Here is a 27,916-nt window from a genome sequence, read left to right as displayed (position 1 = left end):
TCTTACTACATGCAAAATAATCAGGACGTGCTCAATCATGAACACTTCCATGTTCTCTATCATTGCTGTGCCAGTTAGCAGAATGAGGACAGAACAGAAAGTGGAGACATTGTTGGTCTGTTTAGACTCCTGAGGTCGCCATAATCAGTCATCCCCAGGTTTAAAAGTTAAAAAAACAAAAAAACAAATGCTGCTACTTTCCTGCTCCTTGGCAGCTGCAAACTGGGCCACCCTTAGAAATCATGGAGCCCACATATAGCCTGTCTGACAGTGCCCCTCTCTCAATCCCACACAGAGAAGGGACTTAATGTGAATGCACGCTATTCCTGCCAGCCACAGCTCCCAGTAATTAAACAAATGCTTAGCAGCCTCATCCATTCAGCAGATAGAGATAGTGAGGGGACAGTTTGCTGATTTTCAGGATCAGGCAAAGCAATCCTCTATGCTTCTGTTTGCCCCGGTGGATTGGCATGGAAGAATGCAGCCAGACACTGAGACATCTACTTATAAAACATTCATTGAACAAACTTCATACACATTCATACAGGCTTCTTTCGTTTGTGCCACAATTTCTGTAATATGCTTGTCATCGCCATCTAGAGGCCAAAATACAGTATAGATTTCTGAAATAGCTTGGTGAGAATATACACCGCATTTGGGCCCACTTACATGGGTATATGCTAGCGGTACATCGAATGGAAATTTTGATGCACTTAGCCAAAAACTGAAAATGATAGTTTTTTCAAATATATATATTTTTATAATTGTATTATGTTCGACTTTTTAATTAATATCATCAATTTAAATGAATATGAATTTATTGTTGGTCATTATTGGCATCTTTGGTGCAAGAAGAGCTCAAGGGAAATGCAGTCTGCGGGTTCTAACCATCATGTCTATAATCTCTTAAACTTAAATTGGAGTTCCACCCATATTTTAAACTTGCTGCGAGTCCCTTGCTGCCAGTCTACCAACATTTTGGCACTTTTTTTTTTTACTTACTGTGTGTGTCTTGTTGCTAGGGTGTCCCTTGTAACCTACCTCTTCTCAGCCACGGCACCGTACGTCTAATTCTGCCATGCCTTGGCTCCTGGGAGATGCTTGTCATCGTTCGCAGGAGTCAGTGGTCATTGCTACAGGATTGCATTGCCATAACAATGGTGCAGCACTTCCTCATTGCCGTCTGTTGTTATGGCAACAAGACAATCTTCCTGCGCTAGCCCTGTTTAGACTGCTCCGGAGTGAGATCGGGAGATGCATGCTGGGTATCCAGCAGCACCTTATCCCGGAACAGCCTCCTAGTGGGCTTCACATGCCCGCAGTGAAGATGGAAGCGCTCTGCAATGAAGAAATGAAACATGAGTCAATTAATAAAACGGAATTGAACTGCGATTTAATTACTCACATGCATTAAAGTATTTAATGCAGTATAGCAGAACAGGCGAAAAAAATAATTCTTTAAACACATTGCTAATATTATTAGCAAAATTTCCATTTAGTGCACCTCTAGCAAACATGATCCAAGAGATAAATGCCAATGCCCCCTGTCGGATGCAGCCTCCCCAGTGCCCCCTGTCAGATGCAGCCTCACCAGTGCCCAGATCAGAGCGACGATCTCTTGCTGTGTTACGGAGCTGGATTTGAATTTTCCGGGCCGGGTGGCCACAGTAAAAAGAATCCCTCCTCCTGTGATTATGTCACACCCATTCACTTTCCTGCCATTGGATCAGTGTGCCATCTATCACAGGAGACATTGTTACTGCGGATGCCCGGATAATTCAGCTCAGTGACACAGGGTGATCACCGCTCTGCTTGATGAGGAGGAGGTGAGGGGAGGACGCTGACTGAGCTGCCAGGATGACACCACTGCAATTTGCGGCCACTGGGGTGGACCGCCATTTTTTGGTGCACCTTATCTTCTTTCAACTGCATGCCGAAAACACTGTTTTTGGCTGATGTGTTTCAGCGGCCGAAATTTCAGTGCACCTCTAATGTATGTGTGTTTTCTGCATATTTATAAGATTATTGCAAGAAAAGTTAACAGAAGGTTCTGCATAAAATATGCACCTAAACTACTTGTGTATAGTTCTTTTACATGTGAATGACTATTCACAATTACATGCATAAAATCTGCAGATATACACAGCTACAGTGTTTTGTGTTAAAGTATAACTAAAGGCAAAGTTTTAACAGAGTGGGGAATGATTGGAACACCTATTAGGTTTGTATTGCTGTCCTTGCCCCTGTTATGGAGATTTACCCTCTCTATTTGTCCTTTTTACCATTATTATTGAAAGTAAAACAAAATCTCAAATTTTCTGTTGTCCCCAGAAAAGTAATAGATGGGAAATCTTCTAATGTGAACTAGTTCTTGAGAGCTAGGGGTCCCCAAAGAATTCCTTTAATTTGTAGGGATTTCCTCTCACTTCCTGTTTTGGCTATGGGACTGGAAGTGAAGGGAAATCTCCTCAATGGGACACAGATGGCAAAAAATATCTGACAGGGGTTATTGTAACTCTCACTTACTCTACCAAAAATGAAAAAAAAGTTTTGCATATGGTTCTACTTTAATGTATATGTATGCCTGCACATTACCACAATGCTCTAGTGTAGGGTGACCATATGTCCCCGGTTTCAGGGGACAGTCCCCAGATTGAGGACGCTGTCTCCGGAACAATTCTGGCCTCGGTTTTGTCCCCAGATTTGACTTCAACAGGAGCTTGGGCAATTTTCAAAGACAGTCAGTGCAGAATAAAAAAAAAATATTTTTTCCATTATCTGTGTCCCTTTCTGATGATGATGTGCTGGTCGGAGCGGATGGACTATTTCTTCAGTTTTCGGCACATGCCCATTCAGCTCCGCTCACATGTTCTTCTGCCTTGGCTCAAATCACGGCCAGCCGCCTGCTTGCTTATCTCCTTGCCTTCCCCGGCAGAGTCATTTTCCTGGGCTCCCCTCCCAGTAGCCCAGTAGTACCCGGGGCCCCGAGAGTGAGATATGAGAGGCTGTGAGGCAGCTGGCGGCGACGGGCAGAGAGAGGCAGCTGAGCTCAGCTGACGATGTCCAGCAGCAGGAATAAAGGTGAAGCAGATCCAATCGTGGGGCTGCCAGTGCCTTCAAGGCTTCAACACAGGTATGCTTTGGGGGTATCTGTGAATAGACCACATTGCACTTTGTCTGTCTCTCTGGCATAACTCACAGGCAGCAGCACTTTTTGATCATAAGTTAACAAAATCAGCACCCAGCAGTAGGGGTGCAACGGATCAAAAAACTCATAGATCGGAACGTTCCTCGGATTAGAGTCACGGATCGGATAATTTTTCGGATCAGCAAATAATAATTGAATTTGCAAAAACCTGTGAAAATTCCACCACCATATAGTTCCCACTGTAATATCCACGTCATCTCCCCCACTGTAACATTGGCTGAGCATGGCTGGGAATGGCTGGGAATGGCTGAGCATGGCTGGGAACGGTTGAGCATGGCTGGGTACGGCTGAGCATGGCTGGGTACGGCTGCGCATGGCTGGGTACGGCTGCGCATGGCTGGGTACGGCTGCGCATGGCTGGGTACGGCTGAGCATGGCTGGGTACGGCTGAGCATGGCCGAGTATTGCTGGGTATTACCGAATATTGCAGAGTATTGGCAGGGTATGGCAGGTTATGGCAACGAATTGGCAGGGTATGGAGGGATGGCTGAGCATGGATGGATGCGACTGCAATTGTCACAGAGCAGTGCTGTGGGCACTACAGATCCAGCACCCAGCGCTGCTGCCATCCAATCTCTCCCCTCCACTGTACAGATCAGTACACAGAGGGGAGAGAGGAACGCCGGTTTGTTTACAAGTGATCGCTCTGTCATTTGACAGAGTGATCACATTGTAAACGGCCGCCGGGTGTACCAAGATGGGCACCGCTCCGGAGCTAGGCCGAAGCCACGGCCTTTCCTAAGGCCGAGACAGCGGAGCGCGGGGTGTGCCGAACCAAACAGGGTGACCCGTTCGAATCACGGATCAGTGACGATCCGTTGCATCCCTACCCAGCAGCCATGTTATGTGACACACTGTGACAGCCAGAGCCATGATAGAGCGCCTGCTGCCTGTGAGTTATCATAATGCTGATGATCTTAACCTGTTTCTGATCGCCTGATAGCAGATTTAATGCTACAGGGGGGTCGCGCTGCGCAGGATCACTTATATACGTGATCCTGCATTTATGGGTTTCTGAGCCAATCAGCAGATCCGGCGGACTTGCCTAGTGGTCCCTTAGTAAAAGCACCTCCCCCACAGTGAGAAAACACTTGTTAAGCGCACATTTAACCCATTGATTGCCCTAGATGTTATCCCCTTCCCAGCCAGTGTCATTAGTACAGTGACAGTACATATTTTTAGCATGGATCACTGTATTACTGTCACTGGTTTCCACAAAGTGTCACTTAGTGTCTGATTTGTCCACCGCAGTATCATAGTCCCGCTATGAGTCGCTGATTGCTGCCATTACTAGTAAAAAAAATATGTCCCCCGGATTTAGTTTTAAAAATCTGGTCAACTTACTCTAATGTGAAGCTAGCTTTAGGGGAGGAATCTAGTATAAGAAGACAGAGCAGTAAGGTTAGTTCGAGACAGCCCACATGCGATTTAGCCAGATGTGGAAGAAGCGGAAGGCTAAGGTGACAGTGGCTGGTTTCCATTGTGTCGGGGCAGTTGAGTGGCTTTGCTTTTCATCATTAAAAGCAAGGCACTGTTGCTAGATGTGGTTAGGGGGCAGTAAAGATGTGTGGTTGAGTCAGGTTTTTACTGCCCCACTTACCCTGTGATAGGCAGTGGACAGGGGTGTTTACATGCCACTGTCGGAGTGCTTTGTGCCTGAGGCAAAAACAACCCAATGTGTGAGCAGAAGGCAAGAAAGTGGTGCAAATGCCCTGGAACCATGTGCGGTGCACATGGATGTGGTGTGTTTGTCTGCAAAATCTGACTTTTTGACAACAAACATGCAAATTAGCTGTTTTAAGGCAACATCCGACCGTGTGTACACTCCATCGAACAAACTTTTTCAGTTTTCATCAGACAAATGTTGGCTGTGCGAACAGACAAACTTTTCGACAACATAAGTTTGATGTGATGGAGCAAAGTCTGTTTGTGTGTACATAAAACCATCAGACTTTACAAACACGCATGCTCAGAAACAATGCAAAGGATCAGACAACAATACAGAAGTTGACCATAGAGTTGCCACCTTGTCCCTGTGAAAGTTGGCTGTGAAAGTCCGATCGTGCGTATGCTTAACAAGTTCACGGCCAATGCCCTTTGTACAGAAATCCATGGGAAAGTTTGTTTAAAGTCCCATCATGTGTATGAGGCTTTAGATAAAATAGCTGTCCAAAATACCAAGCCATTTACTCTGATTTAAAGCACCTGTGCAAGATAAAGGAAAACCTGCAAACATGGCCTGTTGGGGGTACTTGAAGACAGAGTTGAGAACCATTAATCTACACAGATCAAATGTAGCTCTATGGAGATGGTGTGAATGAGCCCGAAGGGTTTTTAGTGCACCTTACCTCAGTTTTGCACTCATACTATTTAACCGTTTCGTAAAAAGGGTACAATTTTTGTGTGGGTTAATAATGACTTTAGTATATTTTTTCCCAAAGATTGTTAAATATCTGCGTAAACATCATGGAATGTACAAAATAAACTGCAGCACCTTTTCATTTTACACAATCTTTGCTTTCAGAAACTATATGATGGTGGGGGTAATTTTACAAACTGCCAAGGCCTATAGTATAGAGGTGAAAAAAATGGCCCAGCTGGCTGCAGTAAAAAAAATGGGCAGCAGTGAAAGGGTTAAAGGCATGCTAGCAGAAAGGTAGGAAGCTTTAATGTAGAAGAAAAATGTCTGCTGTGCACATACTGTGCTTTGTGGTTGGTGGTTTAGCACAGAAACAGTGCAAGTCTGTTCAGTGTCTGAAAGATATACAGCTTCTTGGACGGTGGTGTATCCTGTTATCTCTGCAGTCCACCAGGAAATGTGTCAGCTGCAAAGCTGGTCATAGATGGATCGACATTTGTGTGGTTCAGCTGGGACCCACTACATTCTGGTACATTACAGCCATTCACAACCAATAGATGTCAATCTAATGATCTACTTCTGTCCAGTCACTACAAATAAAAAGTATATGGATATTTTTTGCACAGGGTGGGCAGGAGGAGGGGGGAAAGGAACTTTCAATTAGGCTTTGTCCAAAAGTGTTTGTCAACCCAAACATTCTGGTCCCTTAAAGCAGATTACACAGCACAGTATTGTGCTGTGTAATCTGCCCCCCTCTAAACTGTAAAAAAATGTCCCTGAATATGCCACTTCCTGTATGCCCTCTCTGCGCTGACCACAAAAATCAGGGCTGCTCAGCCCTGACCACCGTGGTCAGAGTACTTCCCTCCGTCATACGTATCTGCCCCCTCTGCTCTCCTCTCTCCCCCTCGCCCACTCCTTCCTGCCTGTCATCGCCCCTCTATGTGTCTGTCTCCGCCCATCCCCCCCCCCCCCCCCCGCCGAGTTATTCTTAAAACAAATAAACTTAAAAATTGTCATTGCCAACCCCTCTATTGGAGACTGACATAGCCACACTATGCAAGTAAAAAATATAAAAAAATGGGCATCAGCACTAAGATCAACAATAAAGCATAGAAAATCGTAAAGCTAATGAAAATAGCAGCCAGCACAGTTCGTTGATCATCAAACAGTAAAATATAGTCCAAAAGTGCAGCGCTTATTAGAATCAAAGTTCATTCACTGAAGAAAAAACTGTAAATGTCGCAGCCATGGCGCCATCAGTAACATGGTACCTTATGCCTTCTATATGGAGCATGCATTGCGTTGTGTCATTGATCAAGCCGTGGAGGAGCAGGAGTAAGAAGATGAGGAAGTCCCAATGCTGGATGAATTCTCGGTGTGGGGGGGGGGGGGGCTACTCTATCTGAAACAAGTCAACAACAGGAGACTGAAGAGGAGTCAGAGGAGGATGGTGACGGGGTGGATGAGGAGGAGCAAGAAGGGCATGCAACCTTTCTGGGATCCCTGTTGTGCGTGGATGGGGAGAGGAGAACGAGGAGGACGACATTATCCTGGATAATGAGCAGGAGCGAGGCCACCACACCACTTCCAGTTTAGTGCAAATGGGGGCCTTCATGCTCCAGTGTTTTTACAGGGACCCCCGTATAAAAAGCATAAAGGTCAAGGACCAGTACTGGGTGGCAACGTACTTAGACCCCCGGTACAAACACAAAATGGTGGAAATGTTACCACCGTCACAAAGGGCTGTCAGAATGGAGCACTTCCAGGCCTTGCTTAGAGAAATACTGCATTCTGCTTTTGCGTGTGCTGGCAGATGAGGAATTCCCACTCCCAGAGAAAGAGTTGCAGGTACCAATTCAACAGCGCCTGCAAGAAGAGGCCGGTTTGAAGATGTGTTGGTGATTTCTGATATGAGGTCATTCTTTCAGCCGACCCATCGACATGTCTCATCCGGATCCAGCATCAGGGAACGCCTGGACCGACAGGTGTCCGACTACATCGGGTTAACGACCAGTAGACCATGTATATGCATAACTCTATAAATTATTTATTTAATCGAGCACACGGACCTTTTTTCTACCTTTGGCTCACTTCCTTGTACAAAAAAAGCACACCGTACTATATGCCCGTACCCTCCTGTTTGAAGAGGTTGAGCGGTGTCATATTTTTGGGTCCCGCAGCGAGTTGCTGGTATCAGTGCTCTCTATCTCGGTGCTGGTGTCAGTGCTCTCTATCTCGGTGCTGGTGTGGTGTAAGTGCTCTCTTTCTCGGTGCTGGTGTCAGTGCTCTCTATCACGGTGCTGGTGTGATGTCAGTGCTCTCTATCACGGTGCTGGTGTGATGTCAGTGCTCTCTATCACGGTGCTGGTGTGATGTCATTGCTATCTAACTCGGTGCTGGTGTCAGTGCTCTCTAACTCGGTGCTGGTGTGATGTCATTGCTATCTAACTCGGTGCTGGTGTCAGTGCTCTCTAACTCGGTGCTGGTGTCTCAGTGCTCTCTATCTCGGTGCTGGTGTGGTCTCAGTGCTCTCTATCTCGGTGCTGGTGTGGTCTCAGTGCTCTCTATCATGGTGCTGGTGTGGTCTCAGTGCTCTCTATCATGGTGCTGGTGTGGTGTCAGTGCTCTCTATCATGGTGCTGGTGTGGTGTCAGTGCTCTCTATCATGGCTCTGGTGTGGTGTCAGTGCTCTCTATCACGGTGCTGGTGTGGTGTCAATGCCCTCTCTTGGTGCTGGTGTGGTGTCAGTGCTCTCTCTCTCGGTGCTGGTGTCAGTGCTCTCTCTCTCTCTTTCGGTGCTGTTGTCAGTGCTCCCTCTCTCTCGGTGCTGTTGTCAGTGCTCCCTCTCTCTCGGTGCTGTTGTCAGTGCTCTCTCTCTATCTCAGTGCTGGTGTGGTGTAAGTGCTCTCTATCTCGGTGTTGGTGTCAGTGACCTCTCTCTATCTCGGTGCTGGTGTGGTCTCAGTGCTCTCTATCACGGTGCTGGTGTCAGTGCTCTCTATCACGGCGCTGGTGTGGTGTCAGTGCTCTCTATCTCGGTGCTGGTGTCAGTGCTCTCTATCACGGTGCTGGTGTCAGTGCTCTCTATCACAGGTGCTGGTGTCAGTGCTCTCTATCACGGTCCTGGTGTCAGTGCTCTCTATCACGGTCCTGGTGTCAGTGCTCTCTATCACGGTCCTGGTGTCAGTGCTCTCTATCACGGTGCTGGTGTCAGTGCTCTCTATCACGGTGCTGGTGTCAGTGCTCTATCTCGGTGCTGGTGCTGGTGTCAGTGCTCAGTCTCTATCGCGGTGCTGGTTTCAGGCAGTGAGGGAGATAGCAGCGGAGAAGCCAATCAGCAGGCAGTGCCAGCACCATGGCTGAGGATCAGCACTGGACTGGCACCTCCGGACCACCACAGTGGAGCCCTGCATAGGTGGGGGTAAGGGCCGGGCAGAGGGAGGGGCTCAAGCACAGGTTGGCACACTGGGACACTGGCACAGGACTGCGCTGCCCTGACTGTGGCACTGATCATCTCCTGCACCCCCTTCATAGCCTGCTCTGACCTTGCCTCTCCTCCATGGCCTTCATGCGCTCCTGAATTGTCAAAATTTCACAGATAAAAAAAAGAATGCTTGTCATTGTCGATCCCAGATTCACTTAATACTTTTGTTTTCCCTAACAGACTCCATGGCAGCCTACGTGTGGGTTGACCCCGCCTCCACTTCAATGCTATAGGACCCCATTCAAATAAAAGAGCACTCACCACTCCACACGGTGTTCCTTTTTTGTCCTCCTCCATTTGGACCTACACTTGCTGTTCGGTTGGATTTCGAATTTCTCTCTTTGCATACCTATGCGGTGCAAGCTCAGTACCCAGCCATGGGCGGGCGAGTAGCTTTGAGGCTGGACGGTCCCCTGTATGAGGGTGGTTGCCTCGGTATGCCCCGGATGAACGTTCAGGAGGAATCACTACGGTTGGCTAGGTCTGAAGAGTTTTTTTCTTTCTCCATGGCAGTCATATATTTGTATATGTTTGTGGCTATTCCCTGGCATTTGTTTATTCCCCCTGTATGGCGGCTGGAGCGCTTTGCGTTCCAGGTCGCCGCATTGTCTTCAGCGTTCTGGACGTGCCTGCACAGTAGCCTCTTTCGATTTTGAGGCTTGGTGTGAGTGTGCGCAGTTCGACCGAGCTAAAGCGGCCGCACAGGCGCAGTTTGGCCATCCCTCTACTACGCAAGTGCGAGGTGAGGGGGCGGTGACGTCATGGGCGGGGATTTTAAAAACCAGACTGCTGCCTCAGTCTCACTGGGTATGTCAGTGCATCGGAAGCAGCAAGCCTGTTTTCTCCAGCTCCAGTCTGCAAAGGTGAGCATCGTTACTATGGATAATTAGATGCAGTGTGTGCATGTTGGAATACATGTATTTAAAAAAAAAAAAAAAAAAAAAAAGAGAGAGAGTTTTAATTTGGTAATCTTGTTTAACCACTACAGATCCACGCTATTGGCAAATGACGGCATCAGCGCGGACCTACATTTCCGGGACTACGTCTATTGACGTCGTCCCGGATACGAGCGGCCTGCGCGCCCCCTGAGGGGCGCGCGCGGCGCGCTCTGTGATCGGCGAGTCCGTGAGACTCGCCTGATCACCGATCCGTGCAAGGGGACGATCCCGACCCCTTATCACGTGATCAGCTGTCAGCCAATGACAGCTGATCATGTGATAGAACGGAGCCGGCAATCGGCTATTATTCCTCCTCGCGCTGACAGCGCGAGGAGAGAAAAAAAAGCCGATCACCGGCGGCCGTGATCGGGACATCAGTCCCGATCACGGCCAGCAATACAGCTGACCACCTGCCCCCTGCCAGTGCCCACCTGCCCACCGCCGTGCCATCCTGAATAAAAGTAAGTGCCCCCCATCAGTGCCCATAGTGCCCACAGTGCCACCTACAGTGCCACCCACAATGCCACCCACAGTGCCATCCAGCAGTGCCACCAACAGTGCCACCCACAGTGCCCACAATCTGCCTCAAAGGTGCTGCGACCCAGTGCCGCCCATCAGTGCCGCCCATCAGTGCCCAGCAGTGCCACCTATCAGAGCCACCTATCAGTGCCACCTATCAGTGCCCATCAGTCCCATCTATCAGTGGTACCTATCAGTGCCCATCCGTGCCACCCATCCGTGCCACTTATCCGTGCCACCCATCCATGCCATCTTATCTGTGCCCATCGGTGCCGCCTTATCTGTGCCTATTAGTGCCGCCTTAACTATGCCTATCAGTGCCCACCAGTGCAGCCCATCAGTGCCCACCAATGCAGCCCATCAGTGCCCACCAATGCAGCCCATCAGTGCCCACCAATGCAGCCATCAGTGCCCACCAATGCAGCCATCAGTGCCGCCTAATCAGCGCACTTCAATGAAGGAGAAAAATGACCCGTTTGCAAAATTTTATAACAAACTATTAAAACATGATTTTTTTTTTTTTGCATCTTTTTTTGTTTGTTTAGCAAAAAATAAAACTCCGAGCTGTAACTAAATACCACCAAAAGAAAGCTCTATTTGTGGGAAAAAAATGATAAAAATTTCATTTGGGTACAGTGTTGTATGGCCGCGCAATTGTCATTCAAAGTGCATCAGCGCTGAAAGCTGAAAATTGGTCTGGGACTGAGGGGGTTTAAGTGCCCAGTAAGCAAGTGGTTAAAAAAAATAAAATAAAAAATATATAATATATATTTAATGAATTCTTTCTAAATATTATTAAGTGAGATATATTTATGTGCTTTCCCTTGGGACCTCATCTTTTCTTTGCAGACTATCTTGTATCGTGACGCTCTTCGTCCTAAAAATATGGACAAATCACCGCCTTTAAGTGGCCAGCCCTTACGCACTAGGTATGTGCTGATAAGGAGAGGGGTGGAATTAACAGTCGCATTTGTTTGCGTTTTCTTTTTGATGCCATTTTTTTTCCCCCTTTCCTGTCTTGTGTTAGCCCTTTCAGGTTGGATCCTCAGGATAAAGACCTTGCCAGGCCACATCGCCATTCGTCTAGATCCAGAAGGGAATCACCGCATGGATCTCATCAGAGGAGAAGTTCACATTCCTCCTCCAGACACCGCTCTCACCGCCATAATAGTCGCTCTGATCGCAGAGCCTGCTTTGGATGTGGGACTCGAGTCCCGGAGGGCAAATCGCTGTGTAATCAATGCTATGCCCAGGCGGTTGGAGAAAAAGAATCAGAAAGCCAGCGTATGGAATCCCTGGTGAAACGTGTGGTGCAGCAGTCTCTGAGAGACATGGACACCTCTCACACGCTGAGTCAATCTACTTCCTTGTCTGGCCCTTAGGCTGATGAGGCCCGTGATGACTCGGGCACTTCCCAGCTCTATGCAGCATCTAATGCGACTTCGGAAGACGAGTTCCTAGGTGAGGAAGATATCGGGGGTTTCGACTTTGCTATGGTCTCCCCTCTGATTAAGGCAGTTAAGGAAGCCCTTAAGTGGGAAGACTCATCTACTCCTCCAGCCAAGCAGAAGAAATTCTTCAAACAGCTGGGCAAGGAACGTCCAAACTTTCCTTTTCTTACTGAACTCAAAGATATTTTTGAGGAAGAGTGGAGTAAAGTGGACAGGAAGTCCTCTATGACTAATAAAACTTCCAGGTTGTATCCCTTCAAATTAGAAGATGTAAAGCATCTGGAAAATGCCCCCCTTGTGGATGCGGCTTTGATGCGTTTGGCCAAACACGTTACCCTCCCATTAGAGGATTCAGTGTCCTTTAAGGAAGGCCTGGAGAGGAAAATTGACCAAGACCTTAAGAAGATTTATGGTCTGGCTGGGATGGCCTGCAAACCTGCCCTGGCACTAGCAGCTATGTCTAAGGCCATGGAAGCTTGGTCTGAAAATGTGGAATCCTTCCTTAAGGGCGTTTCCGAGCATCTGGCTAAGAATTCAGCAGCAGCAGAACTGAAGCTGGCGGCAGTCTTTCTGGGGGAGGCGTCCATTGATCTAATCCGTCTGTTGGCACGCGTGATGCTGTCGTCAGTTACGGCTAAGCGGGCCTTGTGGTTACGTCCCTGGCTAGAGGACCCGGTTTCTAAGCAGGCGTGGTGTAAGATCCCCTTCGAGGGCTCTACGTTATTTAGTAACAAGTTAGATGACGCCATTACACGTGCTACAGGTGGCAAGTCTGGCTTCCTTCCCCAGGACAGAAGACTTTTAGGTCGGAAGAGACCACAGTATAAAAAAAACGCAGCCCAGAGCGGACAAGGGACGCACGTTCCTACAAACCGGGTCGGGACTTCAGAAGGAATTGGTACAGAGGTCAGACTACCTTTCATAAGCCCAGCAAGAACCAGTCATCCAGTGGCCACGAGCAGGCTAAGTCTTTCTGAGGTTGCGCCCACCCAGACAGGTCGGGTGGGGTCTTGGCTATCCCTCTTTCGGCACGTTTGGGTGGCCTCGATCTCAGATTACTGGGTAGTCAGAACGGTCTCGGTGGGCCACAGATGGACCTTCTCCAGCTCCCCTCCTCACTCGGAGGAACAAAGTCAAGTACTGTCTTATGTGGATCTGCTGAAGGCTCAAGGAGCGGTAATTCAGGTGCCAAAGGAAGAGTGGTTTCAGGGAGTCTATTCTCCTCTTTTCCTGGTTCGAAAGAAAAGCGGTTCCTGGCGCCCAGTGATAGATCTCACCTATCTAAACAAATACATAGAGCATGGGAAATTCAAGATGGAAACTCTTTCGACCATTCAACAAGCCATACAGACGGGAGACTGGTTGATTTCGATCGACTTAAAGGACGCCTATTTCCATGTCCGGGTAGAAAAGGATTTTCAAAAATTCCTAAGATTTCACATAGGTCAAGACCGTCTCCAATTTATTTGCCTCCCCTTCGGGTTGACGACCTCTCCCCGAGTTTTTTCAAAGGTCCCCCTGGCTGTAGTAGCCTTTATCAGGTTAAGGCTGAATATATATTTTATTAATCATTTTGCAGTAAAAATAATTAAGGGTACAGAATAAAGAAAAAGGGGGGGGGGAAATGGGAGGTAGTGGTAAACAATTACAACCACTCAGATGGTACTTAACGTATGAACATTTAAACGCGATTAACAGTGCAGAAAGTTGCAAACATTTTCCTGAGCGTATAACATGTCCAAGTAGATGGACATAGTATGCTGTATAACCCAAGGGTAGGTAGGAGGGGAGGGGAAGGGGGGATGGGGAAGGGTAAGGTTACAAAGTTAATAATGAAAACTTGTGTACGACTATATGCCAGGTGGGATAACATAGTGTACCTGATAATGAGTAGGCATATAACTCATGTCACCAACAACGACTACTAATGCACATTGTTAAACACAATAGATCAAGGGAGGGGGGGGGGGAGAAGGTAAGTACTACAGGGAGATGGGGAGAGGAAGATGGGAAAGAAAAGAAGACAGGTGAGGGGGAAAGGGGGGAGTGCACAGCAGATTCATTTAGTGGAAACAAAATGATCAACACATGTATCAAAATACTTGGTTTATGTGAAGGATAAAAGCACCACAGTCGCCTAGTTTCAGTTGTGGAAACAATTATGTATGTTCTTCCGGTGTTACCCGTGGCTCTCCCGGCGCCACCACTCTCTGCTCAATCATGGCAGAAGGATTGTTCAAGTGAGTTTAAGATTGTTAAGAAATATTTCCTTTTGAGAGTGATGCCGCCAGACAGACCACAGCATAGTAAACTTATCATAAGTATCATCCGCCTTCGCCTGCAATTCCTCCATGAGCATGATGTCATTAATGTTATCCACCCAAGTTGAAATAGAGGGAGCGGATTCCCTCTTCCAGCACAGGGAAATGGTGTGACGGGCTGCTGAAAGAAAGAATCTTAAAAGACTACCTTTCTGGGACCGAATTGTCCCTGGGAGAATGGATAGAAGAGCAGACAAAGGCGAAGGAGGCAACGTGGTCTGATATACCTCATTATAAATTTCATATATTTTATTCCAAAATGGGCGAACCTTATCGCAGTCCCACCACATGTGAATATAAGAACCTTGTGCTCCGTGACAGCGCCAACACATGTTTGTGGTTGAAGGGAACATCCTGTGCACCGAGACCGGGACCCTGTACCACCTCGAGAGCAATTTATAGTTCTTCTCTTGGGAAAACCCTGACCTAGAGGAGTGATGCGTGTGGGTGAAGGAGGTAGTCCACTGTGTTGGGGTGATATCTAAATTCAGGTCTCTAGACCATTTACTCGTATAGGTCGGGAGGGCGTCGTATGAGCGAGATTGAACATCTTTGTAAATTAATGACAGAGTGTGTCTGGGGGTTTGGGCTAGTTTGCAGAGATCCTCAAACAACGTGAGTGGTCTGTGTGTTTTGCCCGAGAGGTGAAGGTCTCTGCATAGCTGGTTTAAGGAAATCGTGGTCAACCAGTCCGAAGAGGTGGCTGCTTGTGAGTCAGAGGGAGGACGGAAGTGTCCAGTGGCGGGGTGGACAAACTGGTTTGCTGTCGGCCAACTGTCACGCTTGTAGTTCCCGCAGGACGTTTTAGCTGCTATGGAGGAGAGGGCCAGATTATCAAACAGGGGCGTTAATGGGCTGGGATCTGTGGATAAGGCATAAGGAGTAGCTTTAGTGTACCACAATGTAAGGGCCGCCCTCGTTAAGGGGGAGAGCTCCTGCATCGTGCGATATCTGGTGTTATACCCCCATAGCAGGGCACGCAGGTCCACCCCTGCCATGTCCTGCTCAACTGAGGTGGAAGGTTTGATGTTCGATTGCGGAAACCAGTCTAGAAGTCGGGAAAATACCGCTGATGTATGATATAGTTGGAAGTCCGGGAGGCCCGTACCCCCCCTAAGTTTGGGGGCACATAAAATCTTATGCTTAAGTCTGGGAGGTTGGTGTTGCCAGAGGAACTTGTTTACCAAAGCTCGTAGCGTCCGAAAGAAAGTCCCCGGTAAAAGAATGGGAAGAGCCTGAAATAAATATAATGCCTTCGGGAGGATATCCATTTTAATAACACTCATTCTCCCCCACCAGGAGAGCTTGAGGTTGTGCCAGCTCTCGAGGGAACGTCTGATAGAAGTCAGCAATGGGCTAAAGTTTAGGGTATATACGTCATGATCAGCTGAGGGAATCTCTGTCCCAAGATATTTGATCGAGCGTGGTTGCCATTTAAAGGAGAACCGCTCCCGAACAAAGTCCAGATCTTTCGGGGGTAAAGAGATATTTAAAGCTTCCGTCTTGTTTAGGTTAAGTTTAAAGTTACTATGAGTGCCAAACCGGTCAAGCTCCTCTAGGATGGCTGGAAGACTAATGCGGGGTTGAGTGATATATAAGAGCAGATCATCTGCATAGAGTGACAGCTTGCGAGGAGCCGAGGGGGTGTTGATCCCATGAATGGAGGGATTGTTTCGGATGGCTTGAGCCAGATGTTCTACAACAATTGCGAACAGGAGTGGCGACAACGGGCATCCCTGCCTGGTGCCGTTCCGGATTCCGAAAGCCCCCGACGATTCTCCATTAGCTAAGACTTTGGCAGATGGGCTCGTATATAGGGCCATGATTTTAGAGAGCATTCGCGGGCCTAAGCCTATCTGTTGCAGGGAGGCCTGGAGGAACTTCCAGCTCACCCTATCAAACGCCTTTTCGGCATCGCAGGCTAGTAGAAGGGTAGGGATATTGTGGGATTTGGCATATGAAATGAGATGTAAAGTCTTAGTGGTGTTATCCCTAGCTTCTCGGCCCGGGACAAAGCCCACTTGGTCGTTATGAATGATGGAGGGGAGTAGGGGAGCGAGACGTGTTGCCAAGATTTTGGAGTAAAGCTTGAGGTCTACGTTCAGTAGGGATATGGGCCTATAATTTCCACATTGCATGTGGTCCTTACCCGGTTTGGGTATAACAACTATCTGTGCCTGGAGAATTTGGAGTGAGAGGGGATGTGCATCATCAATGTCCTCAAATGTTTTGGCCAAAATCGGGGCGAGTTGGTGTGCAAATGTTTTATAGAACTGTGGGGAGTAACCGTCAGGGCCGGGGCTTTTGCCATTCTTTAGGCCTTTAATCGCTGTCAGAAAATCAGAAGTGGACAGGGGTAGCTCCAAATCAGCTCTATCAGTTAAGGGAATAGAGGGCAAGGCAGTGTCCTGAATGTAGCAGTTTAAGTCGGGCGTTGAAGTGGGGTTCGAGGCACCCGAGGGGGGAAGATTATAGAGGGAGGAGTAGAAGTCCCTGAACTCCGAAACAATCTCGGAGTTCCTGAACCTCTTCTGCTGAGCAGCCGATAAGATGCAAGGGATGGTTTGTCTCTGTTGTCTAGGGTGGATAACTCGTGCTAAGTATTTTCCGCATTTGTTAGCCTGTGAGTAGTGGGTATGGCGGCCCTTATGGTATGCGGTTAGTGATCTATCTGAAAATATCTGAAGCAATTCCCGCCGTGCATTAGAGAGCTCCGCCAAAGTCCGAGTGTCTAAAGAACGTTTGTGGGAGGTCTCTAGGAGAGCTATCTGAGAGAAAAGCCGGTGTACCTCCTCTGTACGAGCTCGCTTCAATCTAGACCCGTGTTGGATAAAAATCCCGCGAATAACGCATTTCAGGGCTTCCCACTTAGTCATATTACTAGTCTCGTCCTGGGCATGGTCTTTGGTGAAATCTGTGATCGCTTGAGAGATTGCCGCTACACACACCGTGTCAGTCAGTAAGTTGTCGTTCAGCCTCCACGTACCCCGACGGGGGCAGCGAGGAAGCTTCCCAAGTGTCAAATGTACCGGAGCGTGATCCGACCATAGTCGCATCCCAATCTCGCATTGAGGTTCAAAGTCCAGTAGGTTTTGGCTTAGAAGGATGTAATCTATCCTACTGTAAGAGTTGTGTGCAGGGGAGAAGTAGGTATAGTCCCTATCTGAGGGGTGTAGCAATCTCCAGGTATCTACTAGAGACATGTCAGCTAGGGCAGCCCTGATTTTGTTAAGTGAGGTGGGTGATAGGTGAGACTTACCGGTAGAGGAGTCCAGTCTCGGCACAAGGGGAACATTTAAGTCACCTCCTAGGATCAGGTTAGGAGTCCGGAAAGATTTAAGGCGCGCAGTCACGGAGCAGAGGAACTGATGTTGGTTCTGATTAGGAAGATAAATATTGGCAATAGTTAGTACATTTTGTAGATACTGCAATTTCAAAAATAAAAACCGCCCTTTTGGGTCTATGACACTTTCGAGTACTTGTGGTGTAAAGGAACGATGAAAAGCAATCGAAACCCCTTTGGATCTTGCTATGGGGTTCGTGCTGTGGAACCAGGTCGTGTAGTGTCTATCTGGAATGGGAGGTATCTTGTCGGATCGAAAGTGAGTCTCTTGTAGTAAAAGAACCTGCGATCCGGCCTTGTGAAAGTGGTGTAGAATCTGTCTACGTTTTTCCGGGGTGTTAAAGCCTCTGCAATTAAGAGAGGAAAACTTAAGGTCTAGAGCTGCGGCCATTGAATGGAGAGGTGGGAGGAATGTTCCTGGGTGCTACTGAATGCTACTGAGTAGGCGAGTGTACTGGTAGGCTGTGCAACAAAGGTGAAGGGGAAAAGGGAAGAAGGGGAGGTCAAGGATGGATAGGGAAGAAGAAGATCAGAGCGCTGAAGTAGGAAAATTCGTGTGTGCTCCTCCAGAGGAGCCTGGGGTGCTAAGTGCAAAAGAGGGTGGGAAACTAATTCCTGCAACAGCGTGATGCAATGCTTTCTAGGAAGCTGAGGATGTAAAGTTATAGGGAGAAAACTCCCTCTAGTGTCCATAGGGGGGTTAAATCTATGAGCACTACAGTGAAAAACTAACAGGTACAACCGTAACAAAGTCAGAAATCGACTCTGTACACCCTAACGTGGGGATACGCGGTCAAGCTGAACTCAAGGGCTCCGCCCCAACTGTAGTTAACTGTGAAACTGGATAAGCTGATATGTAGCACACAGCGTCTATATATGTAGGGATCATACGATGGCGTGTGCAGAAGTTAACAATGGGCTAGCCAACAAGGCAGCCTTCCATCCGGAGGGGCAGAAAAAGTGCACGTCATCTGTATCAATGGAGAGATCGAGTGGGTCTAGCATATAGTCATTTACCATTCACCATATTGAATCTAAAGAGTGTGAAAAAGCTTACCAAATGACATACAGATCTGTTTAGACAGTACAAAGACCCAATGAACCGTCCCCCCACCCTCCACCCCTACACCTGAATAGCGTAACATAATACAGATCCAAAACCATGAGAGCTCATATCAACAGAAGAAGCTCGTAAAACTTATAGCTAGGGGGAGGAGTGGTGGGGATTGATCCACACCAAAAAAAAAAAAAAAACAATGAGATAAAATAAGATGAAATAAAATAAGAGCAAATAAGAGCAGGAAAGGGGTCGAGTGAAGGACTTTCAAGTCACAAAGTGCAGGGGGATAACCTGAGGCATATGTCTCAAAAGAGACATAGAGACAGAGATGTGGAAGTCAGACAACCACTTATCAGTGGTACTCAATGCGTTCATCCGGGAGGGGATTTGGTGGTACGGGAGCGGGACCTCTTCTTCTTGGTTTGTGTAACCCAGGCTGAAGTGGTAGGTAGGCCAGGGGTGACGGCCGTTAGTGGCCAGTCCGGAATCCTGATTTGAGGTAGTTCAAAGGTGCCAAGAAAGTTGGGTAGATCTCCCAATGTGCGGAAGGTGGCAGATTTACCATCATGGGATGCAAAAAGGTGGAACGGGAACCCCCATCGAAACTTGATCTGTTTAGCATGCAAAGCATCCGTTACTGGCTTCAGGGCTTTCCTCATCAGCAGCGTCTGCTTTGATAGATCCGTCAGGAGCATGACCGGTGACCCATTAAACAGGATGGAGTCTTGTGTGCGGGCAGCATGCATTATTTCAGCTTTGACGTTGAAGAAATGGACGCGGCAGATGACGTCTCTAGGGTGTGCAGGATTAGGGTTGCGAGGGCCAAGGGACCTGTGAATCCTATCAATTTCGATCGGGGTTTCTTTGGGTTTGTTCAGCAACTGGTTAAACATAGTGGAGGCGGCTGACATTAGATCTTTGTTTTCAATCGCTTCAGGGATACCGCGGATGCGGATATTGTTGCGGCGACTTCTGTTCTCCTGGTCGTCGAGACCATAGAGCAAGTGCTGAATTTGGTTGGTATGCTGCTGCAGGACGTGGTCATGTTCTTTGAGTCTAAGTGCTGACTCTTCCACATGAATCTCAATGTCCTCCATGCGGTGGCCTATGTCCTGGCGCAAGTCCTTAATCTCCCTCTGATATGACCTCTCTAGCCTGCTGATATATGCTTCAATGTCTCTCTTAGTTGGGAGAGCTTTAATGTAGCTCTCCATGTCCCAGCCTCCATGTTGTGTGCCAGGGGCCGGGGAAGGGCTCCTTGAGTGTGCTGGGCTGTCAGGGCTCCCACTATGCCGCTCCGGGGATCCGGGAGAGGACCGAGGCGAGGGGGGTCGAGAGGCCTGTACCTTAGATGCGGCGTGCGCCGCATGTGCTGCTGCCGAGCGGGTCGCCGCCATCTTGGATTCCGGCGCGGCCTTGTTGTTCGGTCCCCTCGAGGGGAAAAAACTGCCGATGTCCCCGGTTTTCTGGGTCCCCGAGGTGCGGGGGGTGTTGGTGCCTCCTCTCCTGCTCATGGAGATGTTCGGGTCGGTGCGGTCTGGCGGCGCTGTGTGCCGGTGGGTGCAATGGAGCGGGAGCTGAGCTCTCACACGTCCTTCTCCTCCATGCGCTTGGCCACGCCCCCGCCTTTATCAGGTTAAAAGGTATTCGACTGTACCATTACCTGGACGACCTGCTGGTTCTGTCCCAAAGCAGAGAACAACTGCTCAAGCACCGGGAACAAGTAATCTCTTCTCTGTCCAGCTTCGGGTGGCTTCTAAATCTGGCAAAAAGTCATCTAGAGCCGGTCCAAAGGCTAATATATCTAGGAGCCCAATTCGACACTCTGCAGAGTACTATCTCTCTCCCGGACGAAAAAATACCGACAATACGAGAAAGAGTCTCTCGGGCTCTATACACTCAGCACCTAAAAGCTTCTCAGTGTCTCAAGATCATTGGTACGATGGTCTCGACAGCCCCGATGGTGAAATGGGCTTTGTGGAGGCTTCGCCCCTTCCAAGCAGGTTTTCTCAAGCAGTGGACGTCAGGGGACAAAAATCAGAGTATTCGTATAACCTCAACCATGAGCTTCTTTTGGTGGCTACAGCGCAAGAATCTACTGAACTGTCATTCCATCATCCCCATCTCCTGGGTCACGGTCACGACCGACGCCAGTGGGACAGGTTGGGGGGCTCTCTACGGATCAAATCTTGCACAAGGCAAGTGGGACGTGCTCTCTAGCAATTCTCTCACCTTCTGAAGGGGAAGTCAGTGTTATTACGGATGGACAACACCACGGCAGTGTCCTACTTGAAAAGGCAGGGGGGTACTCGGAGCTCTACTCTTCTACAGGAGGTCGAACCCATCCTATCATGGGCACAGAAAAACCTGATGAACATCTCAGTGGTCTTTGTGCCAGGAGTTCAGAACTCAGGTGGATTTTCTATCCCGGTCTCAACTGGACAACAACGAATGGTCTCTTCATGTTCAAACCTTCAAGTGGATCCTGTCATTAGGGGTCAGTCCAGAAGTGGATCTTTTCACCTCTCCTTGCAATTTCAAAATAAAGAAATTTTACACACGAAGTCGTTGCAGTCAGGCCTGCGGGACGGACGCTCTGACGGACCAGTGGAGGTTCAGGAGGGCATATGCTTTCCCTCCACTTCCCATGATCCTCAGATTCCTTCAGAGGCTCCGAGTGGAAGCAGTAGAAGTTGTGATGATAGCTCCCTATTGGCCCAACAGGCCTTGGTTTCCCCTCCTGGTCCAACTCAGTGTTCGAGATCCCATACCTCTCCCTCTCAGGCCGGACCTTCTTTCTCAGGGTACAGTTCTGCACCCTTGCCCAGCAGTTCTGAGACTGATGGTCTGGTTCTTGAGAGGAAGAGGCTGGAATCCATTGGTTGTGCATCAAGTGTGATTTCCACTCTGATGAGTGCAAGGAGATCAAGTACAAAGTATATGGCAGAATCTGGGACAAATTTGTTAAGTTCTGCTCTTCTTCGAATAGACCTTTTGAACATCCAGGAGTACAGGACATTCTTAGCTTCTTGCAGTCCGGCCTCGATCTTCCTTTATCGGTAAGCTCCCTCAGGGTGCAGGTGTCGGCTCTATCGGCTTTCTCAAGTACATCTTGAGCAGTGCATCCACTGATTCGTCAGTTCTTCCGGGGAGCTTCAAGACTCAAACCCCAAAGAAAGCCTAGATTCCCCAAGTGGGATCTTCCTCTGGTCCTGGACTCAATCTCCGGTCTAAGTATGACGGGGCCATCCCCGCTCTCTATTTAGGATTTCTCAGCAAAAGTTGTTTTCTTAGTTGCAGTCACCTCAGCCAAAAAGGTTTAGGAAATTGGATCCTTGGGCTTCAAAGAGCCTTTTTTGACATTCTTTCCGGACCGAGTAGTCCTTATTACCATGTTGGGATCTAATCCAAAGGTTACTTCGGTGTTTCACCAGAACCAGGAAATTGTCTTGCCTACTTTTAGGACTTCAGATTCTAATGACGTTCACCCTTTGGATGTTGGAGAAGCCTTGAAAGAATATCTTCTTATCACTTCCCCCTTCAGACGCTCGGAGCATCTCTTTATCCTACCTTCAGGTAGCAACAAGGGCAAGAAAGCTTCAACTAGGACGCTGGCCAGCTGGATTGTAAGAACTATGCAACGGGCATATAGGGCAAAGGGCTTGGCTCCTCCAGAGGAGGTGACGGCTCACTCTACCAGGGGAATGGCAGCCTCATGGGCAGCGGCTCGGCATGTGGCTCCTGACACAATCTGCAAGGCGGCCTCTTGGTCTTCTATTAATACGTTCATGTCACATTACTGTGTTGAGCCTGCTTCTCTATCCTCTGTAAATTTTGGTTTAAAGATTTTATCGGTTGATAAAGCAAATTAAATGTTTTCTGTTTAAAGCATACCCACCCGTGTGGTCGGCTAGTTATTTCCCACATGTAGGCTGCCATGGAGTCTGTCAGGGAAAAAGGAAAATTTATTGTCAAATACTTACCGTAATTTTCCTTTCCTGATGGACTCCATTGCAGACAGAGTTCCCACCCATAAGTCTTATGAGGAGGCTAGTTACGGAACACCGTGTGGAGTGGTGAGTGCTCTTTTATTTGAATGGGGTCCTATAGCATTGGAGTGGAGGCGGGGTCAACCCACACGTAGGCTGCCATGGAGTCCATCAGGAAAGGAAAATTACGGTAAGTATTTGACAATAAATTTTCCTTTATGTCAGTGTCCATGTGGTGGGACTATGTGTGCACAGCTAGTAAGTATTTTGTGGCTGAAAATATGACCTGTAGGTTTTTAAGGTTCGCCTGCCATTAAAGTCAATGGGGTCCGCCGCGAACTTTGCGGTTTGCGAACCTTTGGCCGCGTTTGCAAAACGTCTCGTCGGAAGTTCGTCCATCACTAATCCTGAGTACTCCTTGGATATATTTGCACTTGCTGTGGGAGAGTGATACCTATCATGGTCGGCTGTTTCCTGGATATCATTATAATACCTGGTGGAAAGTGTGAACTACATGTTCCTAGGAATTATAGTTGATGCATACTTTTATCTGATATCTGGTAAGCAGATTTGACACACCTGGGTGTTGTGTGCCCCTTTCTGCACCTTTTTGAAGCGGTGGAAGGTTTCTCTCACTATCATATGGTGTTTACAGTTTTTTCTTCAATGAATGAACTTTGATTCTAATAAGCGCTGCACTTTTGCACTATATTACACTATAAGTGGATTTAAAAAACGAGTATTCTAAATTTGAGCTGTCTTCAGGCTGGTCACGTGAGTCGCGGCTACTTTACAGCTACGAGACAGGGATTCTGCGGAGGAGACGAAATTTAGGTACTGGAAATATCTCCTAAACCTGCCCGGTTTAGGAGATATTTACCACATGCGGCTGTCATCAGAGGGATATCACAGCTCCTCCCGCAGACGACATCTATTGGAGCTGTAAAGCGGCTGCGATTAATGTGATTAGCCTGAAGACAGCTAAAATTCGGTATTTAGAACACTTGTTTTTTAAAAACCACTGACAGTGTACTATGCCAGCCTCTAATAGAAGGCATAGTCTTATATATAAAGGGTTAACAAACACGTTAAGGTACTTGTATAACACTTTCAATTTACACAGAGCTTTAGATATATACTGTACATTCACATCAGCCCCTGCCCTCAAGAGCTTACACTCTAAGGTCCTAAACTCACATTCATACATACACATACTAGGGCCAATTTAGACAGGAGTCAATTACAGAGGAAATAAACCCTGACGGGTTTTACTTCCTTTTTTTTCCCCTGCAAAGTAAAAGCATTATGGGCTAGTATGCATCTCATTCTAGCCCATTATGTGCCACTTACCTGCAAATGAAGTCCGCAATGTCTGCAAAGTCCCCGCTGGTGGGCATATCCATCTTCACCCCTCTTCCTTTTGGAGCCATGGACTCTGGCTCTGTGACTGGCCGGAGTCATGTGACGTCACTCCTGCGTGGGAGCCGCCAGTCACGGCATGAGCCCCTTAGAACCGGCACGATCACACCCTTTCCTCAGTGCGCATGCGCCGATGACAACGGTGCAAGAGTATATGGCAAATTTCTCTTAAACCATGCAGGTTTAGGAGATAATTCCAGTACCCGCAGGTAAGCCGTATTATAGGCTTACCTGTAGATAAAAGTGGTATAAGTGGCAAAGATCTTAGTGGAGAAGTTGTTTGTACACTATGGCCTGTCCCAACTTATTCACTCTGATCAAGGGAGAGACTTCGAGAGCAGCCTCATCAAGAGACTTTTAGACCTGTTGGGCATTAAGAAGTTCAGAACCACCCGTACCATCCTCAGGGGGATCCTCAGCCAGAGAACCTTCCTGGATATGCTTGGGACTTTGAATTCAGAACAAAAGCAGCACTGAAGCAAGCATATAGCCACTATTGTGCATGCTTATAACAGCACCGCAAATTATGCCACAGCATACTCTCCCTATTGTCTGATGTTTGGACCGGAGGCCCGGCTGCCAGTACACTTGGTCTTTGGCACGTCCTTAGACCATATCTCAACAACTTCGCACAGAGGGTATGTATACCGCCTATGACAATGCCCAAGCTGCCTCAGATGCCTGATGGGAATAGATGTCAGAAACAATGAAATCAGACCGAGACAGAAGTACAGTTCAATTAAACTTGTTAAATTTAAGTTCAGTCCTGACAATAGACTGGTTATCGCCATCTCAAATGCCAGAATCTGCTACCACCCCTTCTTCTCCTTCCAAGGTGACAGACATTGGGATTTTCAGGCCAGAGGCTCCTGAATTTTTGCCTCAGAATAAGCCTCTGGAAGACTCTCAATCTTCCCTGCCGGCAGCAGCCTCCGAGGATTCTCTTTCCTTTGCAGAAAAAGCTGAGGCTGATATGCAGGAAGAAGAAAAAGCTGTGGATGAAGCACAGACCAGTGTGCCTGTAACTCCAGAGCCTAAAGAACAGAGAGCCAAGAGCTAATCTCCCACCTAAGAGACGGACCTATGATACTGTGGGTGAAAGCTCTGAGGAAGCTGTTTTCACTTTTAGGCTGGGTTCACACTGCTGCGGGGGGAGATCCGGATGTGATTCGCACCGCAAATCACATCCGATCTCCGTAGCGATGCGAGTACAGCCATACAGATAGTATGGCTGAATTCGCATCGCTCCCGCAGCAAACTCGCACGGGACCCTTTTTTTGGTCCGCAACAGAATCGGATCGCATGGGGGTTCACACCATGCGATCCGATTCCTGTGCGAGTCGGCAGATTGCACTGCGATATGCGGACAGATCTGGGGGTGTCATTAACATATCATTGACACTCCCAGCCGTCCGCATAGGGCAGTGTGAACTGCCGGCGGGAGTAATGCGATGCGGGAAAACGCCGCGGATTCGCGGCGTTCCCGCATCGCAGCGGTGTGAACCCGGCCTTAAAAGGACTCTTGAGGCGCCTGGTTTTTCCACCACAGATTTGGTGGAGGACAACCCCAACTCACCCCCTGGCATATCTAGCTGGGCTATACCAATTCGGGTGGCCTGTAGGCAGGACAACCTCCCCTTCTATGCTAATTGGTGGGAGGTTCCTCTGCCAGGTTCTTATGCTTGTTTTCCTGTGTACACTAACTTGCTTTTCCCTCCGCGTGTATATACAAAGCATGTAACAGGTCACAGACTCTTTGCCATCATTTGGAGAACCAAAGGTTCTTTGGGGGGAGTGTGTAGTGGGTATTGCAGCCAAAGACTTGCATTAACACAGGTGGGCTGTATGTACATTAAAGTGGAAGTAAACCCTCCTATCTTTTTCAGTCAAGGAAGCTGCCATCTTGGCCTCTACTAATTCTTCAACTGCCATAATGCTGCACATGTGATCAGTTAAGACACCAGCCATTGGATGGTTTGAAAGTTTGGTTGAGAGCACAACCAATGTGAAAGTTAGCATTTCCGGGATGCCGGGAATGTAAGTGTTTTTGAAACTGGGTTTACTACCGCTTTAACACAGATGACTGCATGTACACAGGCTTTCAAGCTTGAAAGAGGGGAGAGAGCTGTCTGTCAGTTCCTGAATGGACAGCCAATTAAAGCAGCAGTTACAGGAACCAATCATTGGGGCTTTAACAAGCAGCAGCTGAAAAGGAGTCTGGTATATGTAGTCCCAGCACAAAGCTGCTCACTGACTTTTAAAAAAGGGACAGAACTGCAATTCCCAGCCTGCACAGCAGAAAGAGAGGAGAATGATGGTAGAGACTATAAAGTAATCTGCACGCCAGGCCCAAGGCCTCTTGTTTCCTGGATCCCATTGTGAGAGCACCATTCTGTTGCTGTGTGAGGGAATTGTGGCCTACCAAGGGACGCACAACCTACAGCTCCAACTCCAGAAGGTCAGGACCCCACCTGCTTGAAGAAGGATGCTCTGCATCAAAGCTGAATGCTATGGAATCGGCTGATTCACTAGGTCAGCAGACTGAACGCCAACACAGCTGCGATTAGGAGAATCCTTTGATCTCCCTTCAGAGGACCCCTGAATATGTACAGGATTGGTGGGGGGGTGGATTCTTGCCCAGGAATCTCATTGCCTTTCATAAATTACACATTTGAACACTATGCACAGACATCTGTTACCCGGATCGCATAGAGGAGCATTATATACCAAGACAGCTATCTTAACCCGTTCCTTATCACTCTGTTACATCAAGGGACCCTTGTCACTTTTAGGACACTATTATTTATTGCTCTTAAAAAGGGACATGTTACTGATACTTATAGCATATGGTTCTCAATTTACCTTTAGGGTTTCCCCTTTAATATCTACAAGTACTTAATAGTTTTGAAGAAGGTATTTACTGATTATCTGTCACTGACTATATTGATGCTGTCTGTTTGCATATCTTATAAATTAGTTTGATCACTATAAGAATCACTTCAACTAAATCCTGGTTGTTTGTCTGGGATCTGGCTGACCAATACCATTGTGAGTTTCATGCTGCCTAAAGCCGCGTACACACGGGCGGACTGTATGGCCAACTTAGTCCGTCAGACAATCCGACGGACAGTCTGTCCTACTTTCGAATGAACGGACTTGACCACACACGGATGCACAAACAGTCCGTCGAAAGTTTGCGTGATGACGTGTACAGCACGTACGACGGGACTAGAAATAGGAAGTCCAATACACAGCAATGCAACCTTTCGCCGTGTAAATCCTTTCTGAGCATGTGCCATACTTAGTCCGTCGAACTAGCCTACTCACGAGCGGATTGTCCGCTGAAACCAAAGTACGACGGACAATATTACGGAAATTCCGAAATACTTAGTCTGCCAGACTGCATGCTGAAAAAGTCAGCTGAAGCCCACACACGAGCGGACTGTCCGCTGAAATGTGTTTCGACGGACTTAGTTGGCCAGACAGTCCGCCCGTGTGTACGCGGCTTAAGTAAATTTCAGAAGATGTTAATACTTGAACTGTGTCAGTGTGTCATTACTGTGGTATTCTATTAATCACATTGCCAGGTGTGCCAGTAATACCTGAGGGCATTTAATGGACAGAACAAACTTAAGCAGCTCCAATGTATCGCCACATAGATGTAAATTGATGGTCCTATACAAGTACCTGTAATAAATAAATAAGAGGGCCAGTATGGTGGCTCGTAATTATGGGAGGAGCCCAGAGGCTATTTAATCAGACCACCCACAACGATCTGTGTCGGTTCCAGTGCAAGGTACTGCACATCAAGGGGCCGACTCT

Source organism: Lithobates pipiens, unplaced genomic scaffold, assembly GCF_037356315.1.
Source record: "Lithobates pipiens isolate NorthernLeopardFrog02 unplaced genomic scaffold, aLitPip1_a1.2 Scaffold_13, whole genome shotgun sequence".
NCBI classification, from domain to species: Eukaryota; Metazoa; Chordata; class Amphibia; order Anura; family Ranidae; genus Lithobates; species Lithobates pipiens.
This window is presented reverse-complemented; position numbering follows the sequence as displayed.